Source organism: Phoca vitulina, unplaced genomic scaffold, assembly GCF_004348235.1.
Source record: "Phoca vitulina isolate PV1807 unplaced genomic scaffold, GSC_HSeal_1.0 scaffold25, whole genome shotgun sequence".
Classification (NCBI taxonomy): Eukaryota; Metazoa; Chordata; class Mammalia; order Carnivora; family Phocidae; genus Phoca; species Phoca vitulina.
Genome location: NW_022589728.1, coordinates 29700527 through 29727950, shown reverse-complemented (window position 1 = coordinate 29727950; position 27424 = coordinate 29700527). Strand labels below are relative to the sequence as shown.

The following is a 27424-nucleotide window of genomic DNA, read 5'->3' as shown; positions in this document are numbered from 1 at the left end:
GGACATCAAAGACTAAACATTTGGGGATAAAATTAAATAAAAATGTAAAAAAAGATGTGTGAGATCTATAAAATATTGATGAGAGTAATTTAAAAAGACCTAAATAAATGAATCAATATACATGTTCAATGAGAAGACTTAATATGGTTAAGATGTCAGTTCTCCACAAATTGATTTATAGATTCAACATAGTCCCAAACAACATCTCAGCAGGAATTTTTGCAGAAATTGACAAGCTAATATAAAATGTGTGGAAATGCAAAATAGCTGTAATTGCAAAACAATTTTGAAAAATAAGAACGAAATTGGAGGACTTACTGTACTTGAATTTGGGACTTGCTATAAAGTGAAAGTAATCTGAACACTGTGCTCCTAGTACTACAGGATAGACAGACAGGTTTATGCAACAGAATAAAGAGCCTCCAAATTGACCCACACAAAAATGGGTCAACTAAGGCACCAAAGAAATTCAGTGAAGTCTTTTCAACTAATTATCCTAGAAAGACTACCCAAATGGAAAGAACAAAAAGAACCCCTGTACCCTTACCTTGCACAACACACAAAAATTAATTCAAAGTGAATTAGATACAAATGTAATAGCTAAAACTTATAAAGCTTCTTGAAGAAAACAGAAGAGAATATCTTTGTTACCTTAGGGTAGGCAAAGATTTTTCAGATAAGAACCAGAAAGCACGGATATAAAAGAAAAACAAATTGATAAATTAGACTTAATCAAAATTGAAGACATTTGCTCATCAAAATATACAAGAAAATAGATGAATAATTAAGTAAATTCCTCTTCTGTCACTTTCATCTTGGGATATCCAGACATTAGATTCATTCAGTGCCTACTTCATACCAGCCACTTGACTGGATGCAGAGAATACACTACTGAACAAGAAGGACATGGTCCTCACGGAATATTCAATTTGGTGGAAGAATAGTTAAACTAATAAATAATACGAAATGACAACTGCAAGGATAGTGAAAGCATAGGACTCATGTTACAGTTTTCATTTTACAAATGTAGAAACCTGGCAGTGGTTAATGATTTGCGAAGTTGCAAAGCCAGTCTAAGCTCATATTTGCCGATTCCTATTCTCCAGTCTCCCCCCCTTTTTTTCCCTGTTGTTTTAAGCATAAAAGAGTGGAATTAAAACTTAAGTTTAGTGACTAGGATCAAGTAGTAAATGGTATTCATGTTTTTAGTTTACTACAAAGAGAAATAGAATTGTAGCTATTTAAAGAAATTCCATTTTAATGTTGCTGTCTTAACAGCCTTGTTTTAAAATTAGTTTTTCAGACTCTGATACCAACCCCAAAGTTAGGCAAGTTTCTCTAATTATATTCTCTTGTAATGTAATGCCCAGTGAGTTGGAAAGGAGAGCTCTCTGCTCAGGCAGCCCCTCTAATCTTTGCTAAGTATTTTTGGTGTATCCTTTTTAAAAAGTTGGCCAAGTTGACAGGAAGGCGCTGGGGAGTAGAAATAGAGAAAAAATAGGACTTGGAGCTTATCACTTGAGAAAGAAGTCTTTACTTTTTAAATATGTAATGGGAAATGAATCTTTTTGTCCTTCTTCCCACCCTTTGATTTGTGACACAAAACATTGATTGTCGTATGTTCTTAGAGTGCTTTACACTCTTCAAAGTTATTTCATATATAATACCTCTTGTAATATCCTTGACAGTCATTATTATTTCAGTTTAATCCTGAGGCAACCATGGTAAAAGGTTAAATGGTTCTTTCCAGATGATGTAATAAATGACTTTGAATCCTTTCTTTCTGATCTTCCTCCCTGCTTTTGTTTCGTCTGCCTTGTGTTTGTAGATTTTCATGTTGGTGTCTTCCATTCAGACTCGTTCTTGCGTTAGTCTCCTGTTTACTCCTGTCAAACTAGTGATACTCATCTTGTTTCTCAGTGACTTCCAGGCCATCATCATTGCCTCCCCTGCCCCCAAAAGTGCCTATTGATTCCCATTTTCTCCATTCTTAGTGGTACCAGTACCCAATAAAAATATTTGCATAGGAATAGATGCTTCATAAACACCCAGATCAATAGAAATGAAAGAACAAGCAAGTCATTGTACAAATACTCTCAAATGATTTTCCTTTATCACCTTTCATTCTGTATCTCATCTATTACCATGTCCTATTTGTTTTTTTCACCATGTTATTTTCTTCCCCAGTAATTATTCTCTTCATTCCTGTGGTATCTTCACCGCTTACTTTTTGTTTGCATTTCCTCCTCATTTAAGTCCATTTTTTCACAGAATTGGAATATGGTATTTGGAAATTAGAAATTGGAAAATTGGTATTTCCATCTAAAATAATCCTAGATGTGACATGACATTTTTACATTATAGAAGCAATATTTGTAGAATATTTTTAAGTGCTGATAAGAAAGAAGGAACTGGGGCGCTTGGGTGGCTCAGTCAGTTAAGTATCTGCCTTTGGCTCATATCATGATCTCAGGGTCCTGGGCATTGGGCTCCCTGCTCAGCAGGGAGTCTGCTTCTCCCTCTGTCCCTCCCCCCACTTGTATGCTAAAGTGCTCTCTCTCTCTCTCTCAAATAAATAAAATCTTAAAAAAAAAAGAAGAAAGAAGGAACTAATAATCATCTAAAATTATTACCTTTCACAGGTAACCACCATTCATTCACCTTGCTGTGTATAGCCTTCCACACCATAAGAGTGATATATATCACTCTTAACAGGGAGATCACTTATCTGGCAAACTATTCTTGGTGACCTATCTTAAAACAAAATAAAAAAAAAGTAAGCTAACAATGCTTGAGTAGCTGGAATAGACATAAAAATACAGCTCATACTGCTTAAGTCAAATCAGAAAACATTTACTTAGTGCTGTGGTATGCAAAACACCATGCTAGGCACTTCAGGGGCTCAAAAAGAGCAATAGTGATTTTTTACTTTCTACGAGTTTTCAGTCCAGTGAGAAACACACCCCCGTTACCTTATTCACTCTTACTTAATATAGTACCACAAATGTGTGTGGTTTCTTGGACTGTAGCAAATTAAAAGTTGGGAATTAGCAGGGAGAAAGTTCATCTCCCTACTAATAGTCAATGTCCAAAGAGCAGCAAGCATGAACTGATGTTGATGGAAGATACAGAATCTATATTTAAAATACTGTGCAAGTGAGCATATGAAATAAGGCATTTTAACACCCTGGATCCATTTAATGTGGTGGCAAGGAGCTCCTGAGGCCATATCACTCTGTATTACTCTTTAATATTTCCATGAACTTAGACCATCAAGAAAAGTTTGTTTTGCTCAATAGAGAGACAAGAAGGCAACTAATACATTTTAGAGAAATTTGCAACAAAAATTACTAAAGTTTATCAGTCAAAGGAGTAGAAACTTGTTTTATTAAAAACTGATTTATGTGGCATAGATCCACTAACATTGATGGGATTATTATCTTTACCATGAATACAACAGTATGGAAGTACACTCCCAAATGATTCCATTCATTCCCCGCGGTTGTCTAAGGGTTCTTGCCGCAAAGCTACATATTGCTTTCCTGCCTTTCCTTTCCAGGTGCAGATCTTAAGGGTCTAAGAGATGATATTCTAACCTCAGTGTCCAAAATATGTTGGACATATAACATATAGTGTGTTTTTCAAGGGGTCCCTACTGACTGAGGGCACTAGATTCCTTTCTTAGCTATTGCTCTCGAAGTCAGATTGCCCTATAGAAAAGTAAGTCCCACCCCTCATGCGCCTTCTAACAAAAAGGATCCTGAACAAGGATATGTTTTCTCTCTCAGCCTTTGCTCTCTAAATGGGGATCCTGAGAGATCCCTGCCAAAGTCAGCTGGAAAAAATAATTATGTCCCTGCCTTGCATTGGCTCATGCATTTTCCTTAGATCATGAGAATAAACTTGCTGCTGTTTTCCAAAAACAAAACAATAGCCCAACCTAGCAGGCTGATGGCTGGGGACGATCAGGAAGCAAGCCTGCTTTACTTGTCACCTGCTTTAGGTCAGGCACTTTCCCATAGTCCCCACCTGAGGTGTTCCTGTCAAATAGAGGAAACAAACAGAGTTGCAGATATTTATAGTACAGCCTTCTGAGTTCTGTAGTAATGAGCTCAAAAGTGTTCTGGGAATACAGAAAAGGGAAAGTTAACTACTTACAGGAGCCCATGAAGGCTTTGGAGTAAATGATATTAGAACTAATTCTAAAAGCTGAAAAGGAGATTGTAAAGTAGAGGATGAGATGAATGGTTCTCTAGGCAGAAAACAAAGCAAACAACAATGGAAAGCACATAGTGAGTGAGGAGACTGGGGGACAGGAAGGGGCCTGGTGAAGGGAAGGGAGATGAAGGGGTAGAAGCAGGTATTAGTGCTAGGATAATATCAGCTTTGCTGACTTTGCTGGGGACACACCGTGCCAGTGTCATGCCATCATATAAGAAGCATTTCAATTTTGGGATGCCTGGGTGGTTCAGTCGGTTAAGCATCTGCCTTTGGCTCAGGTCATGATCCCAGTGCCCTGGGATCGAGTCCCGCAACAGGCTCCTTGCTCAGCAGGGAGCCTCCTTCTCCCTCTCCCTCTGCTGCTCCCCCTGCTTGTACTCTTGCTCACTCTCTCTCACCCACGCTCTCTCTCTCTAACAAAATAAATAAATAAAATCTTTAAAAAAAAAAAGCATTTCAATTTCATAGGGAGGGGTTTTTGGGGGGAGGGAGGCGATTAAGTACTTTTTATCCCATGCATGTATTATGCCTGATTTTTAAGTTGTGTTCTTATAAATACAGAAATAACAAGCTGTGGAAAGATCGTGATAGCCAACCCGTTCTGAAAAATGTGCAAACAGCTAAGTTTCTGTGTTAAAGAATACTAATAGCAAACAAAAAAGACAAGTTGCTGGTGAATTTAATCTCATACCATCATGTGATAGAAAGCAAATTATGGGGCTGTAATTAAAAAGCAAGCCACAATATTAACCACAATTAGGAATGCAGTTCCATCTAATATATGATTAAAAGCAAATATGAATAAAGGAATAAAATCAGCAAAATCACAGTAAATTTGAGTAAAATCCCAGAAAGTTACCGTTGCCTATTAATCCAACATTGTATTTCAAGAAAAACTGATGCAAAACATAACAAACTTAACTGAATCCCAGTGTTATGCTGATAATGTAAAAAAAAAAGCAAATATTTTATTGGGAGCAAGAAAAATTGAATTTGAGAAAGAAACATATTTTGGGGCACCTGGGTGGCTCATTTGGTTGAGACTTTGGCTTAGGTCATTCTTCCAGGGTCCTGGGATCGAGCCCCGTGTCAGGCTCCCTGTTCAGTGGGGAGTCTGCTTCTCCCTTTCCCTCTGCCCCTCCCTGCGCCCAGCTCATTGCTCTCTCTTTCTCTCTCTCTCTCTCTCTCAAATAAAATCCTAAAAAAATAAAATAAATAAAAAGAAACATATTTCAATGAACATTAAAGCTATATAACAAGCCCCCCAGATGTACAAAACTATCATAAAAGTTTTAATCTTCACCCTCAGACCTTAAAAATCCATCATTTTCAGGGCCAGGTAAACAGAACCTGAAAGTCCATCATCATTACCAGAATCCCGATGATACTCTTCATTACTGGAACTCACTGCAGTGCAGACTGAGTTGGCCCTGTGTGCAGAACACTACTTTCCAGCCCTCTTGCAGTGTTCTGTCACAAAGTTGATAACTATTACTATGGAACTGAGTATTAAGTAATACTTTTGTCCCTTTTGACCCACAGATTACAATCATAATAAATTTAAAACTAGACTCTGAGGTAAATAACAAATTCCACTTCAGATAGGCTAGATTTATTTGTTGTGTGTGCATGGCTTACTTCTGTGAAGAAGAGGACCTGTGTCCTTTCCTAGGATGTTTTGTGTCACTGGGCTTGCCACTGAGGAGGGTGGAGGCAAGGGAGCAGACACCAGTCTGGTAACCATTAGCTGCACATCTCCTGTGGTGGTCCGCCTTCCGCCCAGAATATGTTATCCTAAGCATAAAATATATTTAAGGCTAAGTCTGTGCATCTGGATAAGAAGTCCTTTTCTTACGGGTTTTTCTGTATAAATGAGGTTGTTTGCTTTAGCTTTGTTCAGATTTGTAGAGGAATTGTATGACAAACGTGTTTGTGCCTTTTTTCCAAGTTCTTATATATTTAACTTAGAACTATGTAATACTTAAATTTAGTTCCCGCTTATTCCCTTAACATTATTCCATGTATGCTTAACTAGATTTTTAGCTGCTTGATGTTATCTTTATTATTTTTTCTCCTTTTTAAAAAATTGGGTTATTTTTCTATTTGTTGAATATCTTTTTTTTTTTTTTTTTTTTAAGTAAGCTCTACACCCAATGTGGGGCTTGAACTCATGACCATGAAATCACAAGTAGCATGCTGTACTGACTGAGCCAGCCAGGTGCCCCGTCTTTATTATTTTAATCCCCCAGACGGGATGGAATAGTAATGATTGCTTATTTTATTATTTGTGTTAAGGATTATGGCACAGTGGAAGATTCAGAGACCTGAGTCTTATTTTTTGTCTTAGCTCTTAACTAACAGTGCAATCTTGAGTAAATTCCTTTAGTGCTTGTTTCTTTATTCATCTGTAAAACAGAGGTAGACTATGTATCTTATCTTTTTTTTTAGCTTAAAAAAAAACTTCAAAAAATAATTATAAATTCACCCACAGTTGTAAGACACAACGCCTAGAGATCCTGTATAACCCTCATCCAGTTTTGTCCAAGGGTAACATTTTGCTTAACTACAAGACAATATCACACCCAGGAAACTGATATTGATACAATCCACCGACCTTATTCAGATTTCATCAGTTTTAATGCACCTGTGTGTGTGCATGCAATGTTATCACATGTGTGATAGATTTATGTGACCAAAACCACAGTGAAGATAGGAAACAGTCCCATCACAAGGATCCCTCCTGTTGCCCTTTTATAGCCATAGCTACCTCTTTCCCACCTCTACATCTCTAACCCCTAGCAACCACCAATCTGTTTTCCACATCTATAATTTTGTCCCTCAAGAATGTTATATAAATGGAATCATGCAGTGCGTAACCTTTTGAGATCGGATCTTTTCACTACAACATAGTTCCCTTGAGTTCCATCCAAGTGTTGGAGAAGGTAATTGGGAGGACATGACTGCCAGCTGACTTGAGAACAGGACCCAGGCAATCAGAGGCTCCTCACCCTCCCTTGTTCTTGCAATGTAAATGTATATTGTGCTCTCCATTCCCACACTAGGAGCTGTTTTAAGGATGTAGGCTTGAGAGAAGAAGGTGTTATTGAGACCATCTGAATGGTGTATGTGACTGAGCCCAGTTAAGGCTGCTATATAAACTTTTAAGATCCTGGTGGGCAGGTATGGAGGTCTACTTATCTTGTGCCTGCTCAAGACAAGCCTGGAATGTAAGTTCCCTTGCTTATTAAGCCTTCCCCCTACCTATCTGGAACTGTCTGCCCCTTTCTTCAGTCTTTCTTTGCCCTCATATATCAGGGCCAGTTTCAAATTTCACCTGGGAAGCTCCTGAGGTTTTGAACCAACACCAAGTTGTTTCATGTATCAATAGTTTATTCCTTTTTATTACTGAGCAGTATTCCGTGGTATGGATGTAAGTGAAGGACATTTGGGTTGTTTCTGGTTTTGGCTATTTTGAAAAAAATTGTAGACATTCATGTAAGTTTTTATTTCTCTTGGATAAATGCCCTTGAGTACAATTGCTGGATCAATTATGGTTAAGTGCATGTTTAGTTTTATAAGAAACTGCCAGAGTTTTTCATAGTGACTATGTCAGTTTACATTCACACCAGCAATGTATTTTGAGTTACTTTTTATAGAACATATGAGGTGTGGACTGAGGTTCATGTGTTTGCCTACGGATGACCAATGCTTCAGCACCATTTGTTTAAAAAAATGATCTTTCCTCCATTGCATTGCTTTTCCACCTTTGACAGAAATCGGTTGGACATATTTATGAGGGTCCATGTTAGGGCTCTCTGCTCTGCTCCATTGGCCTATGTGTCTCTCCCTTTGCCAATATCACACTGTCTTGAGTATGGTAGCTATATAACAAGTCTTTTTATATAGGGTAGAGTGACTCCTCTCACTTTATTCTTTTTTTATCTTAAATGTTTTGGGGCAGCTGGGTGGCCCAGTCAGTTAAGCACCCGACTCTTGATTTCAGCTCAGGTCATGATCTCAGGGTCATGGGATCAAGCCCCGTGGTAACTTCAAGCTTAGCGGGGAGTCTGCTGGAGATTCCCTCTACCTCTGCCCTTCCCCCCACTTGTGCACTCTCTCTCTCTCTCTCAAATAACTAAACCTTCTAAAAAAAAAAAGTTGGATTTGCTTCAGGTGTCCTGTGCTTTTCCATACACATTTTAGAATGAGCATGTCTATGTGTATAAGAGCCTCACTAGGATTGATAAACCTGTAGATGAATTTGGGGTGAATTGACACTTTGACTATATTGAGTCTTCTGACCCATTGCCATTATATGTCTCTCCATTTAGTTAGGTCTTCCTTCATTTCTTCAGCAGTGCTTTCATATTTTCAGGAAACAAATCCCGTACATGTTTCTACTAGACTTATACCTAAGTATTTTATTTTATTTGGTGTGATTGTAATTGTGGTTTTTTTTTTTGTAATTGTTTTTTAAATTTCAGTGTCCATGTGTTTGTTATAAGTATACAGAAGTGCATTTGTTTTTTGTCTTATTCATCTTATATCCTGTGATCTTACAGAGCTAGGTATCTTTAGAAGTTCTTTTAGCTCTGAAATTCTAAAAGAATATTGACCAATTATTCTTCATCTCCAGTGAAGATTGACTGAATGGAAGCCAGGTTAAGTTTTTCAGGAGTGGAAACCAGGTTAAGTCCAACCAAAAGAACTTATTATCCAAAAACATGACTACATCAATAGACTACCTAGAAAATACCTCCTTCTTTGAGAGCTTTGACAATGATATAATTAGCTTTTTGGGGAAGACATACTCCTTGACTTTGGATAATCTATTTAGTCCCCCAGTAAACCCCAAAGATCTCTTGATTCATTTAAAAATGTACCAGTAACAGTATTCTCAAAGTAGAGGATTTAAGATGTGTGTGTGTATTAAGTCTCTGTATTTTAAAAGCTGAGTTACTCAATAAATTGGAATGCCTTTATCCTCCAAGATAAAATATCAATTTATTTTAAAGTGTCTGCTTAGGAAATGAATAGTTGCTGCTAGGAACTACGTGTGAGTTTCACTCAAGAGCAACTGCTAAAAAACACCAGTGAAGAGCATGCAAGTCATTACTTAATGAATTGAACAGATCAGTGATATCAGTATGGCCCTGGATTACCTAGGGAGGGATGCAAATCTCTGCGAAACCAAAAGGCTGATTTAGTCATGCATGATTCATGAGCAGCATTTCCTGATAAGACTAAGAGAATAAGGTAACTTCATGGTCCATCCTTCAAAATCTTGAACATACAACATAACACCCAGCAGTATAGAAAGCAGAAAGACCTGCTTTATTTTATTTATTTAGTATTGCTAGACATGGAATAGTGCCACATAGTTTTTAGCACAGCAGAGGTTAGGAGCTTAACCATTTTTCTTTAGCAATTTTTATTAAAATCATCTAAAATTAAAGCACACACTTCCCTCCCCCAGTCAAGGATGAACATGGTAATTTAGGAGCATCAAATACTGGAGTTTTAATATGGAGACTCTTACATCATTTAGGGCATTAACAGTTGAGGTAAAATGGCCCCAGGTTGCTATAATTTTTCAGATTTTTTGTGGTTTTCCTCTGTTTTGGGATATTCAGGTGTGCCTCTTCTGCTTCGAAATCTTACTCTATAAGCAAGTCTGAATTCATGGTTCTGAGGATATTTCCTTACCATTTTACTAATAATAAATCCCAAGTCCTTAAGACAGTTCCTTCATCAGTGCTGAAAGACCGTCTAAATTCTCAGCAATGTTTGCAGAAGTTTAGATGTGTGGAGTATCCCATCCCTAAAAGAGGAATGCAGAGTATTGGAGCATACTAGCTCTTTTTTGTTCTCACATAAACCAGGCGATTAGTGTGAGAAAGGTAAATAACACAAGTCACACAGGACCAGTTTTAATCAAATGCTTGAACTTCCTAAATGTAGCCAAGACTCTTCTTATCAGCAGGGTCAGCGTCCGGTGTGAGGAAATTAAAGTGCAAGTGCAGGAAACGTTCTGCATTAGATTTGGCATTGAACAGGGCCCTACTGATGCCTGTGTTTGCATGGAGCTCTGTGGGATCAGAATCACTGTGAAAGTGAGGAAGGGTGTGGCATCAGTGCTGTAGGGCTATGTATTACTAAAAACTATAACATTCTATGTATATTAGCTTTTGGTGGCCTTGAGAGGCTAAATCTTTATGGAGGGGAGCTTAAATATATAATAAGAAGACTGAATAGAATAGGTACTCTGTAACCTCCATTCATATATCTTCAAGGTTAAATACCCCAAGGGCTCCAGGTTTTTTTGAAATCAAAGTCAAGAAATAGTCCACATTCAGAAACTTTTTTTTAAAACTAAAGAGTTTTGATCATCTCCACATAAAATTGTAATAGCATATTTAGTTTGGAGGTAGATTTTTAAAATTTAAAAGCTCCGAGATGAAGTAAAATGAGAAAAACAGCTTTTATTTTCCTGTCTTCAAATCTTTAAATGGCTCTTCAGATCCCTGCCTCCCAGAGTGGGATGGTAGATTGACTGCTCTACCAGTACCTAGTTGTTACTGTGGTAGGGCAGTGAAGAACACAGAAATCTCACTGGCTCCCTCTCCTTCACCTTCCTTCCAGATCAAATGCAGCATCTATTCCTATTGATTTTACTTGCTAAGTATTTCTCAAGTAAGTATCCTCACCACTGCAGCCACCACTATGAGAGCATCTCTCCCCTAGATGAATACTTACCGCCTCGTAGTTGATCTTCCCATATATTGGGTTCCTGTTGCCACTGTAGCAAATTACCACAAATTTAGTGGCTTAAAATTACACCAATGTATTCTCTTGCTGCTTTGGAGACCAGAGGTCCAAATGGTTCTCACTGGGCTCAAGTCAAGGTGTGTTGGTTCCTTCCCCAGGAGGCTCTTGGTGTCCATCCATTCTTCCACCTTTTCCAGCTTCCAGTGGCCGCCTAAATTCTTTGTTTTGTAGGCCTTTCCTCCATCTTCAAAGCACATTGCTCTACTCTCTGCCTCCATCATTACATGCCCTTCTCCTCCACTGTGAAATCTCCCTTGTGATTTTATTTAGAGCCCACCTGGATAATTCAGGATAATCTCCCCATTGCAAGATCTTTATCACATCCTCAGAGTTACTTTTGTCATATAAGGTAAGATTCACAGGTGCCCCGGATTAGGATGTGGATGTCTCTGGGAGCCATTATTCAGCTTATCACACCCGGCCACACTCAGTCTCTCAGCAGTTCACCTTGACACTGCAGACAGAGTAAATGGCATATCTGATCTATAATCCTTCTACCCCCAGTTTAAACCCCATCTGTGGATTCCGTAGTCTTAGGATCAAGACCACATTTTTTACTGTCCCCTGTATGGCCTTAGTAGCATGCTAAGGCTGTCATGACAAAATAGCATAGACTCTGCTGCTTAAGCAACAAAAATTTGTATTCTCTCAGTTCTGGAGGCTCAAAGTCCACAAGCCTTGGTTTCTTCTGAGGGCTCTCTCCTTGGCTTGCAGATGGCCACCTTCTTGCTGTGTCTGCACATGGTCATCCCTTGATCTGTGTGTTATCTATATCCTAATCTCCTTATGAGGATGCCAGTCATATTGAATTAGGGCTTACCCATATGACCTTATTGTTTCTTAAGTACCTCTTTAAAGACCATATGTTCAAATATAGTCATATTCTGAGGTATTGGAGGTTAGGATCTCAACATGTGAACTTTGGGAGGACACAATTCATTTCATAATACGTGGTCTGGACCGCTCTATCTCCTTGGCTTCATCTCATGCCCTGTATCATCCCTTATTCTGGTCTCCAGCTTTGGTGATTTTTTTTTTTTTCCAAGTTCTTAAACTTGCCATGCCTTCCTGTCACAACTGCCTTCATTTAAATAGCTCCACCTCTCGTCAGACCTCAATCCAGCCATCACTTCCTGGTATGGACTGATGGTATTTGGAGATGGGACCTTTGGGAGGTAATTAGATTAAGGTAAGGTCATGGAAGTGGATACCCATGATGGAATTGATGTCCTTATAAAGAGGTGAAGAGTCCGAGAGCTCTCACTCTCTCACTCTCTTGCCTTGTAAACCAGACACCTCACCAGACACCAAATCTGCCATGCCTTAATCTTGGACTTCTTGGCCTCCAAAATTATGAGGAGCAAATTATTTGTTGTTTAGGCCACCTAGTCTAAGTATTTTTGTTATAGCAGCCCAAACCAACAAAGACCCTTTCTCAGTCACCTTCCTGGACTCTACTATTTCCCCTCCCATGTGTTCATAGCTTTTCCACATACCTCCCTATCAGAGCATTTGCTATAATTGTAATATTGTTTATGTTTGTGCAATTCATTTATTTATGCCCCTCACTCCCACTAATCTGCAAGCTCCACAAGTGTAGGCACCTTTATACATTTTTAGTACACACACACACACACACACACACATACACATACACGCACACACACATCATTATTATCCCCTTTGCCTACATACAATACCTAGTAAAAATATTTATTGAATGAATGACTACTTTTCAAGCAAGCACTCTTTTCAAAGTTCTACTAAAATATCTTTATTTCTTGTTATCACTGGGGAAAAGGAGACTGGTATATGTGTGGGTTGGAATAAATATTCAAGCTTTAGAATTTTTATCTTCTTTAAAGCTTTTATACAACCTCTTTTATAAAGGGTTCCATGAGAATGATCTTTAAATAAGAACACTAAGAGGTATTTTAGTTGGGAATTAATGTATTAACATATACTTTAAAACTGTGTGTTACACAGAGATGCAGAAGGTGTTTATATAGTGTCTATCACTTGTCTGCTGTTTTCCTGGAAGAATGTACATGTTTTTGGCTGTAAACAACTTACTTGCCTTTCGAAGCTAGAGAATAAATTGTGGCTTGTTCATATTTTACCTTCTTTTTATAGAATGTCCTTCAAACAGCTAGCACATGAGCAAAAAGTTTCAACTTCTAAAAAACCCAGAATATGTGACCTTTGACATTCATGAACACAAGTCCTTGTGCTGTGTAAGGTCCTGTGAGGAGCACTGCTTGGCTACCAGCCAACTTTCATTTCTTCTACCAGGGGTGTCGGGGCCACATGGTGTGTTGGGAAGAAGAATGTTGGTACACAGAGCCTGTAAACTACTGACAAAATCCCTTCTCCTACAAAGTCCGCCTTTAAAAGTACTACATTAAATAGCACTGTTCTAGAATATGCAAATGAATACAAAGTTCCTACTTTACTAAATTAGTAAAATTTATACTAATATAAGGTTCCTGTTTTTTAAAAAAAAAACTAAAAAAAAAACCTATAAATTGAGTTAGTTCATAGGCCAAATATATGAGATATATTGGTGGAAAGCAGTTTCTTCTACATGATTTGCAGTGATAAATAGCCACGGGGTACATTTTAGCAAGAGCCAACGTAGGGTCGTCTTTTGGCTCATTTCCTGGGTTGAAGATGAAATCACCCATCAGCAGGCGAGAAGGTAAACCTCCGTTTGGCCTTGCCTAGCTTGCAGGCCTGCCCTCCGTCTGTGTTAAGGAGACTCAAGTAGGATTGCGTTGATTTGGGGAAGATTGCCGCTGTTGTGAAACAAGCTCTGGGACAAAAAGTCAAGCAAGGAATGACGTGCCATTGCTGAGCACCTACTCTACCTGCTCATCTTCACTGTGGTTCCTATTTCCTAGGCTTTTCTGAGGCAGGTTAGAGCTCAGCATGTGGGGTGATGTGGACAGTGGTCAGAGACGCTGATGGCACCCCACTGGGCTCACTCCAGGCACCAGCTCTGAAGTGAGTGAGATGGATTTCGTGATCTCTTCCTGGTTTTATTGCTGTCTCTATTTTTCTTATGACCCATTTCCCACTCTAGGCTCCCAACAGCCTTCCCTACCTCTGGCTGCCCTGAGTGGCCCATCCTGTTTTCTCTGAGCAGAGCCCCATTGTCCTCCACTGGGGCCTCCTTTTCTGTGGGTTTGTAGTCCCTTTTACACACTAAGCCTGTATCGGATTGCTACAACCCTTTGTCTTTCATTAACCATCACAATGGATATTAATCACTCTCACAAACTAATTCTCAATAAGATACTGACAGAGAGAAAGGGCTAGAGTTCATTGCCTATTTACCATGGATCAGTCACTTTATTAGATATTTTCATTTAATCCTTTCTACCCACCTGTGATTCCTCTTTAAAGAAGAAGAGCAGACCTTAAAATGCAGAAAGAGCTAGGATTTGATCCCAGTTTTATATAATTTCACAACAAATATAGACTCCTTTTCCCGGGATATATATGGTTTAGCCAGAGGTGCTGGATTCATGATATAAGTACGACTTAACCCTATTGTTAGAATTTCTGGCATTATTCTTAGCCATCAGGATACAGATATAGACTGGGGATCTTTCTAGCACCTTCAAGTTGTGACACATATGTAGCTTCCTACTTAAATGGTGTTTTAAAAAGTTTAAAAGTTATAACTAAGAACAATAGTTTATTAGCAATCATTTTTATAGGTTATGTTACAGATATAAAATCTTCTTTCTTATTTGATTCTCTCAACAATGTGTGGATTCTTGGGGATTAAGAGTGGAAGTGGGTAATTTAGACTGGAAGGAATTGTAGTAGTCCAAGTGAAAAATGATGTTAGCCATGGAAGAAGAGAGAAGTGCATAGACTAAAAATATGTGTTGGAGGTCACAGACAGAAGACGCTGCAAAGACCAAAAGTGTGGAAATCTAGAAATGTATGGTGGTGTGACAGATACTGCAGATTGGTTCATTCAACACCTCTGCCATCCCCTCCTGTGTTATTTTCCCATGCTACTGTGGCCAGAATTTCCCAGAATGAATACCTTGCAGCTAGAACTGTGTGTGACTTCGGTTCTGCCAATACCTGAGGCACGTGACAAGAGGCTGAGGAAGAAGTGAGGGGTGGCCACGTGCTGAAGGCATCTTCCGACAGACGTAGTGCCAAAGTTTCCTGGTGCTGCTGGGACATCTGTCATGGAAGTTCTAGTTTTCAGTACCTGTTGTCATGGGATTTGAGTGGTGGGAGGCAGTGCTGTGGTACTTTTTCTAGTTCAGACTTGTGATGGGGTTGGACTTTTCTCCTGGCTCTGTGCTTCCTGCTCATCTTTCAGCGTGGTTTCTTTCTTCTCTCATTGTCCTTTTGAACATCCCCATCTGACTCGCCAGGCTTCTTGGAGATTTCTGAACTACCAATAACCCTCTTTCTGTTTAAGCTAACTAGAGGATTCTGTTGTTTTCTTCTGCAAATACGAATTGGGACTCATCCTGCTATCATAAAGCCAAGAAAAGATGATGCTTCAAGAAGTCTAATTGTGTTTAGTACTGTCGAGAATAGAAATTGGAATGTGTGCATTTATTAAATGTAGTGATATGTAGTTCACTGTGACTCTAGCAAAAGCATCTTTTCTTTTGGTGGAAGTAGAAATCGATTACAATAAGTCAAAGAGGTAGGGAATAGGAGGTAGGGGAGTGAAGACAGCTCATGTGGACATGATATTGGTAACTTAACTGTGACAGAGAATACAGCAGAGGTGCAGTCGTTGAGCAGGATCAGAGGTCAAGAGAAGAGATATTGGAGCATATCTGATTACTGATGGGAAGTAACCTGTAGATAGGTAGGTACAGAAGAGAGCAGGTGAGGGGAAAGATCTGTGAGACCTTGAGTCAGTTATGTGATTTCTGGGTGCCTTCGTTTCTTTACCTGTAAAGTTTGGCCAACAGGATCGTTCTCTTAGGATTTTGGGGGGGCGGGATTGGAGTGAAATAACGTGTATGAAGAAATTTTAATACAATGTCTTATATTTAGTAAGGGTTTCATAAATGTAGTCATCATTATTATTACTACTACTAACTGTTGTTATTGTATTCTGTATACTTTAGAATATTGTGAATATGGAATAGTAATCACTCTGTCCCTTGATTTTACAGATCTTCCTTTCAGCTCTTGCAGACTGGCCCCATTGCCATATTATCATCACTTACTTACATTAACTAAGTAAACATTTATCAAGAACCCAGTGTGTGCCAAGAATGCATATAACAGGTGTCAAATAAATCTGATGTATATATCACATACAAAGCCAAGCAAAACTTGTTCTCTGCCTCCAAGTAGTTTCTGGACTATTGGAGGAGAGAGATGGGTAAAACATAAATACTTTATACCATGTTTTAAATTGTATCAGTCTGGTTCTAGCAGAAGCAGAACTGCTAAGACATATGTATGTATGTGTTGTATTTACTTATTCTTTTATACATACATGCACACTTTCTCTCACACACACACATATTTGCACATTTATTATAGCTGGCTAAGCAAACATGAAGTCCATAAGCATCCCGGCAGGAAGAAAGGATCATGAACAGGCTGAAATGCCATAAGCACACCTTCTTATCTTAAGGTCTGCCTGCAGTCATTTATCATGGGTTAACCCAGTTCTTCTGTTGACCCATCTGCCTTCTTATGAAAGACTGTGCTGAAGTGGGAGAGATTTCTCCCTCTTATTCTTATCTACTCCCTTATATGCCAGTTGGACCTTTATTTTAAAGAATTAAATTTATGATCAGCAGATACACAAATTTATTCTAATATGCATTGCTTAATTTTTTGAATACACTCTAGCTGCATTTATTAACAGATTTTATTTAGTCATCTGTGCAGCTAGTTAAAGTGATTGGCTGGCTGTGAATTAAGAGCACAACCCAAGCTAAAGTGTGAATTCGTTCGTTTTCAACTTTAGTGTTTTTTTTTTTTAATATTTTATTTATTTATCTGACAGAGAGAGAGACAGCAAGAGAGGGAACACAAGCAGGGGGAGTGGGAGAGGGAGAAGCGGGGTTCCTGCCGAGCAGGGAGCCTGATGCGGGGCTCGATCCCAGGACCCTGGGACCATGACCTGAGCTGAAGGCAGCCGCTTAACTGACTGAGCTACCCAGGTGCCCCTCAACTTTCGTTTTTAATTTCACCTGCTGTTTACTGCTCCAAGGAATAGTAAATTATATTTTAAGTGAAATGTATATTTAAGGAAGAAACTTTAGCAACCAATATTCTTTTTTTTTCTGAAAATGTGCTTCTTAATCTCTCTGAAAATTAAACAAGCTGTGTCAGACTGTGGCGACCACTGCTGAGTTTAAGAGGCCATCTTTATAGTTCTATTGCCAAAGGAATTCAAGGTATTGGGTTAGATAGTCTAACGCTTTTGCTTTTTGTTGCAAGAAGTTGAAACCAGCGCAGGTTTCACAGAAGAGGAAAGTGGGGTGAGGTGGGTGGGTGGGGATTATGTTTGTGAGGGGAAGATCGAGGCCTGTAACAGGAGACAGCCTGCAGCGGGCCCTCAGGTGTGGACGGGCATAGGACTGGAGTGTGGGGGGAGGAGGTAGCCCTCAGATCCCGTCTGTCTGAGGATCCTTTTGCCCTCTGTCCCTGTTTCTCTCCAGAGTCTGCTCATCCTTCCTCTTGACTCTTCTCTGGTTTCCTCTAGTTTCTCACGTGCACATGGGCTGGCCTCGTCACCTGCACTGTCATTTCCAGCCACCGCCACTAATCGACATCAGTTTCTAGCTCTCTCCTATCAGATTCCTGAAAGAAAAGATTCTCTTGGCCCTGTTTATGCCCAGAGAAAATGTGCAATACTCTCTTCAAAAACTGATTTGCTTTTTTTTTTTGATACATGTCAGAAGTACATTCAACAACTTTCCATAAAGTTCTATTCCAACCACTTTTGGGAAATGTGTGGTTTGGTCAGAGGAACCATGTTTTAAAGTCTGATTTGATTCCCAGGTCAGAAGCAAATACTATTTAACCCATTAAAAAAATGAGCTTTAACATGCTGCTTGAGTTCCCAGGAATCTCCTTTTTCTTGCTGTGTGTTTCTGCCTAGGATTCAGGCCAGGTGGGGACAAGGGAGCTCAGAGATGCTCAGCAGGGGGACAGAGGGGCCATCGGGGAGATGGGGGATGGGCTCCAGTAGGGGTGTGGGAAAGGCCCTGTAAAGTCTGCTGTCTCTAGGGTAGCCCTTCTATTCAGTGTGGTGGGGCAGGGCAAGGTGCCAGTGAAAGTGGTCCCTTGGGAAGAGCCTCCAAGGAAGAAAGGTCAGAGACAACGAAGGTCTGTTCTGTGCCCAGGGGCCCCAGCTCCTCCTGGCAGTGGCAGTGGCCATCAGTTGAGGCTCTGTGTGACAGTCACAACAATTAGTATGGGCAGTCTTCTATAGGTCAACTGTCTCTCAGTAAAACAGCTGCCTCTACTCCTTCAGAAAGAAGCTTCTAAGAAGGTCAGGTGGGACTCAAATAGTCACTGTAAACCAAATGTGGAAGACATTGAAGACAGCACTGATTATCAGTGTTATTCTTGACTATGAATGTTAGGATTCCCTGGGAGAGCAAGTGGGCTAGATCTGCTGGGAACCACAGGCAGGTGTGAGGAAGTGTACCCAGGCATCCCTGGGGACCAGGCTGCTTGATGACCTGCCCCTAACACTTTACTCTCCAGGAATCTTCACTCCCCAGGAGTTTTGAAAATCATACAACTTTAACTGTGTGTTGCTTCTGAAATTATGCCTTATTTTCTCTCTATACATTTGTCCTGGATTAACCTGGTGATATTTGTAGAAGGAAGGTCCAGAGTCCCTTAATTTAAAAAGTGAAATAAATCCTATTTTCTCTATAGGTTTTATTATAAAATAAGGGTTGCATTCCTAGAGATAAAGTCCTCCATGAAATAAAGTTGAATACTTTGATAAGGAAAGGATTAAGATGGTGACCATTCTGTGCTTCACTTATTTCTTCCCCAAATATAGCACAATTCACTATTTCCTTCTGGTAACTTGGGAAATTTCTTTTAGATTGAAGAACCCCACACTTCGCAGCCTCAGGAACTTGATATCCGTCCTCCTTAGACTTTATTAGTAGGTGCTACCATATAGCATATATAATCACCTGAAAATTCATTCATTTATTTATTCCCCAAATACTTATTGAGGGTCCACTGTGTTTCAGACACTCTTCTAGGTGCTGGGAAACATCAGTACATAAAACAAAAAATGTCTATTTTCATAGAGCTAACACTCTGGTGGAGCGGCCCAGACCATAAACATAATAAATAGTAAATTATACGGTTCATTGTGAAATGGTAAGTGCTAAAGAACAATATAAAATAGAATATGGCAGATGTGGAGTGGGAGAAAAGCGCTGCAACTTTAGAGAGGGTGGAGACATTTGCAAAAAGAATGAAAGGGTGAGGAAGCAAGCAGTGTGGGTATATGAAGGAAGAACATTCCTGGACGATGGGGTGGCCAGTGGAAAGGCCCCAAGGCAGGGGTGTGTGTGGCACGTTCAAGGCCAGCACGGGTGGGGGGAGGAAGCAGGAGAGGGAGAAGGAAGGATAGAGGGGAGCCAGCTCGGATGAGGCCCTGGAGGCTTTTATTCTGTGCAAAATGGGGAGCCATTGGAGAGTTCTGAGATGGGGAAAGGCATGATCTGACTCTTGTTTTTAAGAGATAAGACAGGCTACTGTTACTGAGAAGGAACTGGGGCATGTGGGAGGCAGGGCAAGGATGCCAACAGGGATCCAGGGAGGAAACTATTGTACAAATCCTGGTAAGAGGTGATGGTGGCTTGCTGTGGAAGGTGGTGGGGAGTGATTGGGTTCTGGATATATTCGGCCACAGCATTTTCCCATGGATTGGATGTGATTGGTTGAGTTAAACTTTGATTTATATAAAACAAATGGAGTACCTAACTGATGTGATAAGTTAAAAATTCTGTATACTGAAGTTAAATCCGATAAGGTTGAGCCATATTGATGTTGATTTCCCCTCTCTCCTTACATTTGGTTGGAAAGGATATGCAGGTAACTTGAACAGAGCCTGAGTCTATATTGTACTTTATAGAAATAGGTATTTCCACTCAGGGCTTTTCAGAAGGATTTAAAAAATATATATTTAAAAGTCGTGTGTTCTCACTTGCATAATTTTAATAGAAGGCTTGAAACTTCAGCGAAGAAGTCTTCCACCAAACATTTTTGCAATAACTTTGTTAAATGTGCAGCTGACTAATCTGCCATTAGGCAAGCCAAGTCATGCTTTGTTGACTATTAAGTTGTGAGGATATTAAAGTTAAAACTTGCTGTGGTAAACCCAGCATTAACAACCCCGATTGCTGAGATAGTGTCCTTGTATGGTTAGAATGTATGATTCCGGAACCTAACACAGGGTTTCAACTCTGTTGTGATGAGTTTTACTTCTTGCCCCATCTTCACACCACCCAACCAGTCTGACTTTCATCTGCCATTTACTGTCTTGGTACAGAGAAATAATATACTTGAGGATAAAGCAGTCAAACACTTCATTGGTTTCAGAGGGCTAAGGGAATAATATAATCAAGGGCCTAGCAATTGGAAGCAATTGTTTTTAAAGTGTTTCTATTACACCTATTCATTAAGACTGGATAGATTTGCCATGCGACTTATTTTTCTGTGTACCTAGCATGAAATTTGAAGAATTTAATCTAAAGTGACGAGGAGAGTTCTGTTGACTGTTTTTGGACATACTTTTTAACAATTGATTCAAGAGCCCGATCTTTCTTTGAGCATGACCCTTAGTGGTAATATTTTAAATTAGTTTACAATCAGTTGTTCCTATTATTAATGTAACCTTTGCTTTCTTTGTGACATGTGAGACATGTTTGAAAATCTTTGGGTCTGACTACATATTCCATACTGTAGTTGATATGCCATTGTCATCAGTCACTAAATATGTAATGTATATCTATGTGTTTTGAAAACAAGTTTAAAAAATAGATCTTAATGTGGGGAAACACAATCTGAAATAGGAAAAATTCTCTTACAAAGTTTTTCAGGTGTGTCTGTGTGGTTTCCTGGTGAATGGAAGAGTCTTAAAGAGTTGCTTGGCCAAGTAGACTATTCACTTGCTTCCTAAGGCTTGCTCTCCCAGAGTGGTTTTGCTGTGGCATGAATTTCATTCTCTTTTCCAGAATTTTGATTTTACTTTCTTACTATGCAGAAAGCCCCAAAAGGCAAAAGGGTTGGCTTTCTGCAGATTATTCCTGGAAATCCAGTTAATCTCCAGAGCCAACTCCTCAAATTTTATTGGGTTGAGATGAGTAAGCAAGGACAGTTTCCAAGAGGGAGTGTTGACACATGCTTTTTAGCATCTCACTACTGCAAATACATAGGGAGGTTGTTCGGATTAAGGTGGCCTGGAATGCACTTGAGTGTAGACAGAAGAAAGGATTGATCAAGTAAGTGGGCTGATGTTAGAAGCCATCCTCTTTTCTAATGAGCTGTTAGAATCCTCCTATGAAAACCAGATGTTTTTGTATTGAGAAAAGCTGATGAGCTTCAGTCCCTGTCTTAGAAAGTGGCATCCAATTTACAAAGGACATCATTTAGAGATATTCAGGATTTAAATAGATACTGTTAACTTCTTGTTTAAAATATTGCAATTTCCCCTAGTATATCATATTTATAGTTATGTTGTTTATCTTCTTTTAGGAAAACAAAAGCTGTTCATTGGAATAAAAATTTCAAGTTTTATTTGTTCGTTAACTCAGTAATTGGTAGTATTCTCATATAATTGAACACTGAAGCTTTGCTCCCATGCAAGAAATTACACTGGATAATGCATGTATCTGTGATGTGCTGCATGAAGGGCTTCTGTGTTGGGTAGAAAGAAGGAATTCAGTGGTAGTTATTGTAGTACAATATGATTGAGAGGTGCTGATAATCAATGAAAGTAATAGTGCAAGTGAATGTATTATTTTAAGTAATTCATTTTCCCCTTTAATATATGCATATATACTAATAATTGAAAGCTAGTAGAAGAAAGAGTATTAGCTATATAAATGCCAGATTCTTGAGAAACAATTATATAAAAATGACATGTATTTTTTCATCATAGAATAATTTCATAGGTTTTAAAATACCAAATTATATGCAAACAAAATAGAAAGGAAAATTGGCCTATAAATCTGCTCCCAAGGAAAACCATTCCTAACATTTTGGAATGTCCTTTTAGAATTTTCTCTCTCTTTATATGGACACATCCCTCTTTCCTGAGATCATATTACATATATTCATTTGGATTTCCTTTGTTTTCAGTTAATACATTAGATGTCTTTCCATTTTAACAAATATAGAGATATTTTGCTTATGTATACTTAACCCCAAATTTATTGATGGGTGTTTAGGGAATTTGCATTTGTTTAATGTTATAAATAGTTCTGAAAAAAAAAGTTCTGGGATAAATATCTTTGTGTGCTTTTCTCTTTTTTTTCCTTAGATGTAGAATTGCTAAAACAAAGGGATGCACAATTAAATTTGCTACCTTTCACCAGGTGGGCCTCCTACAACATGTATGCTCCCTCCAACAGTAGTTGAGAGTCCCAGTTTCCTTATATGTCATTAGCACAGAGCATTATTCCTCATAATTTTTGTGAATCTTATTTTTTAAATTCTTTATTTTAATTTTTTTAATTTGAAAACCTTAAATACATAAGTCTTCCATAATCTCACTACCTAAAAATTGTGTGCGTGTGTATGTGTGTGTGTGTGTGTCCATCCATAAGCATTTCTAATTATATAAGAAAAGAAGTCAGAGTGCCCTCTTGGCCCATTCAGTCTTCTGTTCCTTAAGGTGTATAGCTCCTTAGCAAACTACTCTGTTTTTTAAATGCAGTGCAATCATGCCTAACATATTAGTCTGCAACTTGACTGTTTCTCTTAATAGATCATGGACAAATGTTTTCCTCTTAATAGATCATGGATATATTTTGATGACCCTCTTTTGGTGACTTCATGGTATGTCCATCATGTGGGTGTTCCAGACTTTGTTCCCCTATGAAGAACATTTTGGTTGTTGGATTCAGAAATTCCAACCTCCAGGAATTTTTCCTGCAGAAAAATGCTTGCAAAATGCATAAAGCTACATGCATACATATACAAGGATGTTCACTGTAGAATTATTCTTAATAATGAAAAATTGAAAAGAACCTCAGTGTCTCTCAAGAAGAGATCAGTTAGGGGCACCTGGGTGGCTCAGTTGTTAAGCATCTGCCTTTGGCTCAGGTCATGATCCCAGGGTCCTGGGATCAAGCCCCGCATCAGGCTCCCTGCTCAGCGAGGAGCCTGCTTCTCCCTCTCCCACTCCCCCCTGCTTGTGTTCCCTCTCTTGCTTTGTCTCTGTCTGTCAGATAAAGAAAATTTTAAAAAATCTTTAAAAAAGTCTCATAAAAAAAGATCAATTAAAAAATCTGATCTCATGAACTGTTATAGTTTTCAGTGTTTTAAAAAATTAGTAGATCTACTACTAACATGAAAAGTTGCCCCTGATTTATTGTGAAGTAAGAAAATAAGTTGCAGAATAATACATGTAGTATAATCACATTCATGTTTAGATGCTCCAAATAGTATATATGCATTGATAGGTATTTAATGCATTTTAAGTAATTTGACATGTTGCAGTAAATCGTTAAAAGCTGTTCTCTCTAAGGGTTGGACTTGACTGGGCAGGGCGGGGAAAAGAACGGGGAGGAATAGAAAGCTTTCCCCATTTTATTTTATACATATTTTTATTGAAAATTTAATAACTAGCATATATTTTGTAACACTTTTAAAAAATGAAAAGTACATTTAAACTCTACAGAAACAGTGAAAAATAAAATGTTTCGGTGAGATGAGGTAGCTTCTGAGAATCTACCTACTTAACAGTTTATGTCTCCATGAAAACACAGGTAAGTAGAAAGTGGTATTTCTTACAGATACACAATATTTCATTTACAATGTGGTAAAAGAGTAAGAAGAAGAAAAGAGGAAGAGCGAGTAAACCCTAAGGTCAGATGGGAGTTAGCTGGAAGCAGAAGTGATTGCCACTGATCCTGTTTCTAGAGGAACACAGGAGAACTCAAATTCCTCTTCTTTAGGAGAGCTCTCCATTCATCTAAGAGCAGCTGTGTGGGGCATAACTCTTCTGTTTTCTAGACAAAATATTCCCAGTTCCTCCCAATAAGATCCTTTGCCATACTGATCATTCTGTTGTCTTTATTCCAGTTTGTCCGTGCCCATCTTGAAATGTGCAACCAAAATCAAATACTGCTACCTTCTAACGTCTAGTCTTATCAGTGTGAGATAGTCAAATGAATCCTTTCCTGGGCAGGAGACACTTTATTTTTTCTTAATCTAGACTAAGATTATTCTTAAACCTTAGCCTTGTATTTCCTCCTAGAAATTACTAGTCAACAGTCTTGCTGTTTTTCTTCATTATTTGTCACTCGGGGCTTCTAGATTGTGTTTGTTTTCTGGCTGTCTTCTGTGTTGAAGCCTTTGCCTCCTTTTGAGCTGTAGCATAGAGTGCTTCTTCTGATACCCTCAACATTTCTATTATCAAAGCTATCCAGCTCATAGGAGTCACATAATTCATTGATATCTGCTTCCAGGAAGGAAGCTAACTTGGCCCAGGCCATGTAGATCATCAGAAGACTTTTCCTTTTGTCATCAGGGCATTGTGCAAACTGGGGAAAAAATAAATAAGAGTGTCCTCTTTGGACAGATGAAGTACAAAAATTCCTCTCCAGGTGGAAGAATGAGAAACGTGTCTCTCTTCCATGGGTGACAAAGCCAGGGGACATAGCTTGAGGGGGGCCTGGATTGAGCCCCATCTTACCAGTATGCAGGATATAAGAATGCAATTGCTTGCGACAGCCTGGCTTGCCACGTCACCCGTGTTTCAAAAAAAAAGATTCCTAGACTTTATGGAAGTTGCTTTACAAGCACCAGAAATTTCCCAGTTTCTGGTCTCAGGGTTCTTGTGAATATACTTTCCACACCAGTTACTCCTGGCTTAGTTCTTTTTTATTTTTTTTAATTAACAGTACTATTGAAGTATAATCTACATACCATAATATACATCTCATAAAAATCAGTTCAATGATTTTTTTTTTTTAAAGATTTTATTTATTTATTTGAGAGAGAGAGAATGTGAGAGAGAGAGCACATGAGAGGGGTTAGGGTCAGAGGGAGAAGCAGACTCCCCGCCGAGCAGGGAGCCTGATGCGGGACTCGATCCAGGGACTCCAGGATCATGACCTGAGCCGAAGGCAGTCGCCTAACCAACTGAGCCACCCAGGCACCCCAGTTCAATGATTTTTAATAAATTTATAGCATCATACAGATATCATTACAGTCTAGTTCTAGAACATTTCCCCCACCATAGAAAGTTCTCTGGCGGGCACTTGCTATCAGTTCTTCTCCCACCCCCAGCCCCAGGCAACCACTGGTCTGTTTTCTGTCTTTATAGATTTGCCTTTTCTGGAAATCTCATATAAATGGAACCATATCTTCCTTTAGCTGCTTTGTTCCACTAATCTAATAGGGGTGCAAATTTAATCAGGGTTCATAGATTCCTTTTGCTGTGTTCTTCTGCTAATCTGCTAACGGTGCAACACCTGGATATCAGCCCTATCCCCTTCTACTGCTACTACTAACCTTACTCATCCCTTTCTTTCCATTCTGACTCAGCATTGAAACATGCTCTATTACCTCTCATCTTAGAACATTTTCCCTTGTCCAGCATCTCTCCAGCCACCATCCTATCTCTCTGGGCCATTTCAGGCCCAGTTTCTCAAGATTTGACTTCATGTACTCTCCCCACTCTCTACTTTCCTGTGAACTCTTCTTTTAAAAAATCTTTTAAATGTTACTATCTGATACGGATAAAAGAATGTTAAAAAGAACATGTAATCTCTGTATGTAAACTCTAAAGCTTAGTAATGTAATGAAGGTCTACACCTGTCACCCACTCCTTCCACCAAACTACTTACTCATTGCTATATTTTTTTTGTCCTCTTTGGTCCATTTCTAGTTCCTTTTAATTCCACTTTTAATATAAGGAGTTTGGGCTAAATAGTCTTTGAAATCCATTACATTGCTAAAATTCCCTCATTACTGTGGAGAGATTAATTTTTTGTTTAAGAGGTATTATGGAAGATTTATAGCTTACACTGTTGAATATTACTATATTTTTTTATGAAGTCTTGGCTAAGAGCATGACATATAATTATACCACAATTTCTATAGGAAATTTATTCTACTTTGTATTAATTTGCTTTAGAATGCTGGATTTTTTCCCCTAAAATTCTGAAACTAAAAGCTTAGCTTCCTGTAATGTTCTCCACTACCCCTGTCTTTGGATTGAATTCATTTAACCAGTACAGTTGGCCCCAAGGGAGGAATAGATGTCAATTATTGCTACAACTTAATACTAATGACTACTTAAGTATTTAATTAATGCAATACTTGACACTTAGGGGGAAACTATTTATGATTGTCAAAACCAGGCCTTTGTTTTCATCTTCTATGCCTGGTGTTTAGCGTATCCCTGTTGTAACATAGGTTTGGAATGAGGTGCTATGGAAGTGAAAAAGCACCTCCCTCTCCTACCTCCAGGCAGAAAAGTTTACATAGAAAGTGACTCCTGATGGATGTTTGAAATATTAGTAATTACATTTGTAGATTTTCCAAGCTACATTTTTTTTATTGAACATTCATTGCATTTTTTGAAGTATGAAATATTTTTTTATATTTTTCTATTGTGTATTGATGTCATTAAAACAGCTCTTAAAAGCACTCATTTTAAGAAATATGGTAACTTTTTAATGAGTTGCAAGAAGACCAAAAGTGGCTGATCATTTTCCTGGGGCTAAGACTGACAGGAACCCCATGGGAAGATCATTTTGTCCTCACAAGTACAGGCCAAGGAGAGAAGAGAGCTCAGTTTAGAGCTCAATGTTCATTTGAAAGAGACATTCCAGCCAAGTGGACTCCAAGGCACACGTTCATCACTGGGTTCTGGGAATTCTCATATGTGAGCGGGTCCTGTGACTCTAACATGCATACCTCAGAGTTCCCATTTAGTCTGAAAATTTCTGGTCTTTAATATCATATGTTGCCAGTATGCTATTATTGAACACACATATTCTCATTTTATTCTGAAAATGCCTTATGTTTGTGGCTTTAGCTTCTGTAATTCTAAATCTATTTGATCAATTTTTTTGTGCTTTTCCTCCTACCTAAAATTAAAAAGAAGGAAACAAGCATATCCTCTATTTAGATTCACTAAAAATCTTTA

The 27424-nt window shown here is 38.7% G+C and overlaps 1 protein-coding gene across 2 annotated transcripts in view; it reads left to right on the top strand.

Annotated features, from left to right (window-relative positions):
* ZNF704 (zinc finger protein 704) overlaps positions 1 to 27424 on the top strand; it is a 236946-nt gene that overhangs the window by 19309 nt on the left and 190213 nt on the right. Inside the window, exon 1 of one of the 2 annotated variants that reach the window (XM_032421896.1) lies at positions 22499 to 22637. The exons of the other annotated variant lie outside the window; for it this stretch is intronic. The gene's annotated coding sequence lies outside the window, so the exon portion shown is untranslated. Of the gene's footprint in view, positions 1 to 22498; positions 22638 to 27424 lie in introns of those variants that run through there. 2 annotated transcript variants of the gene reach the window in all.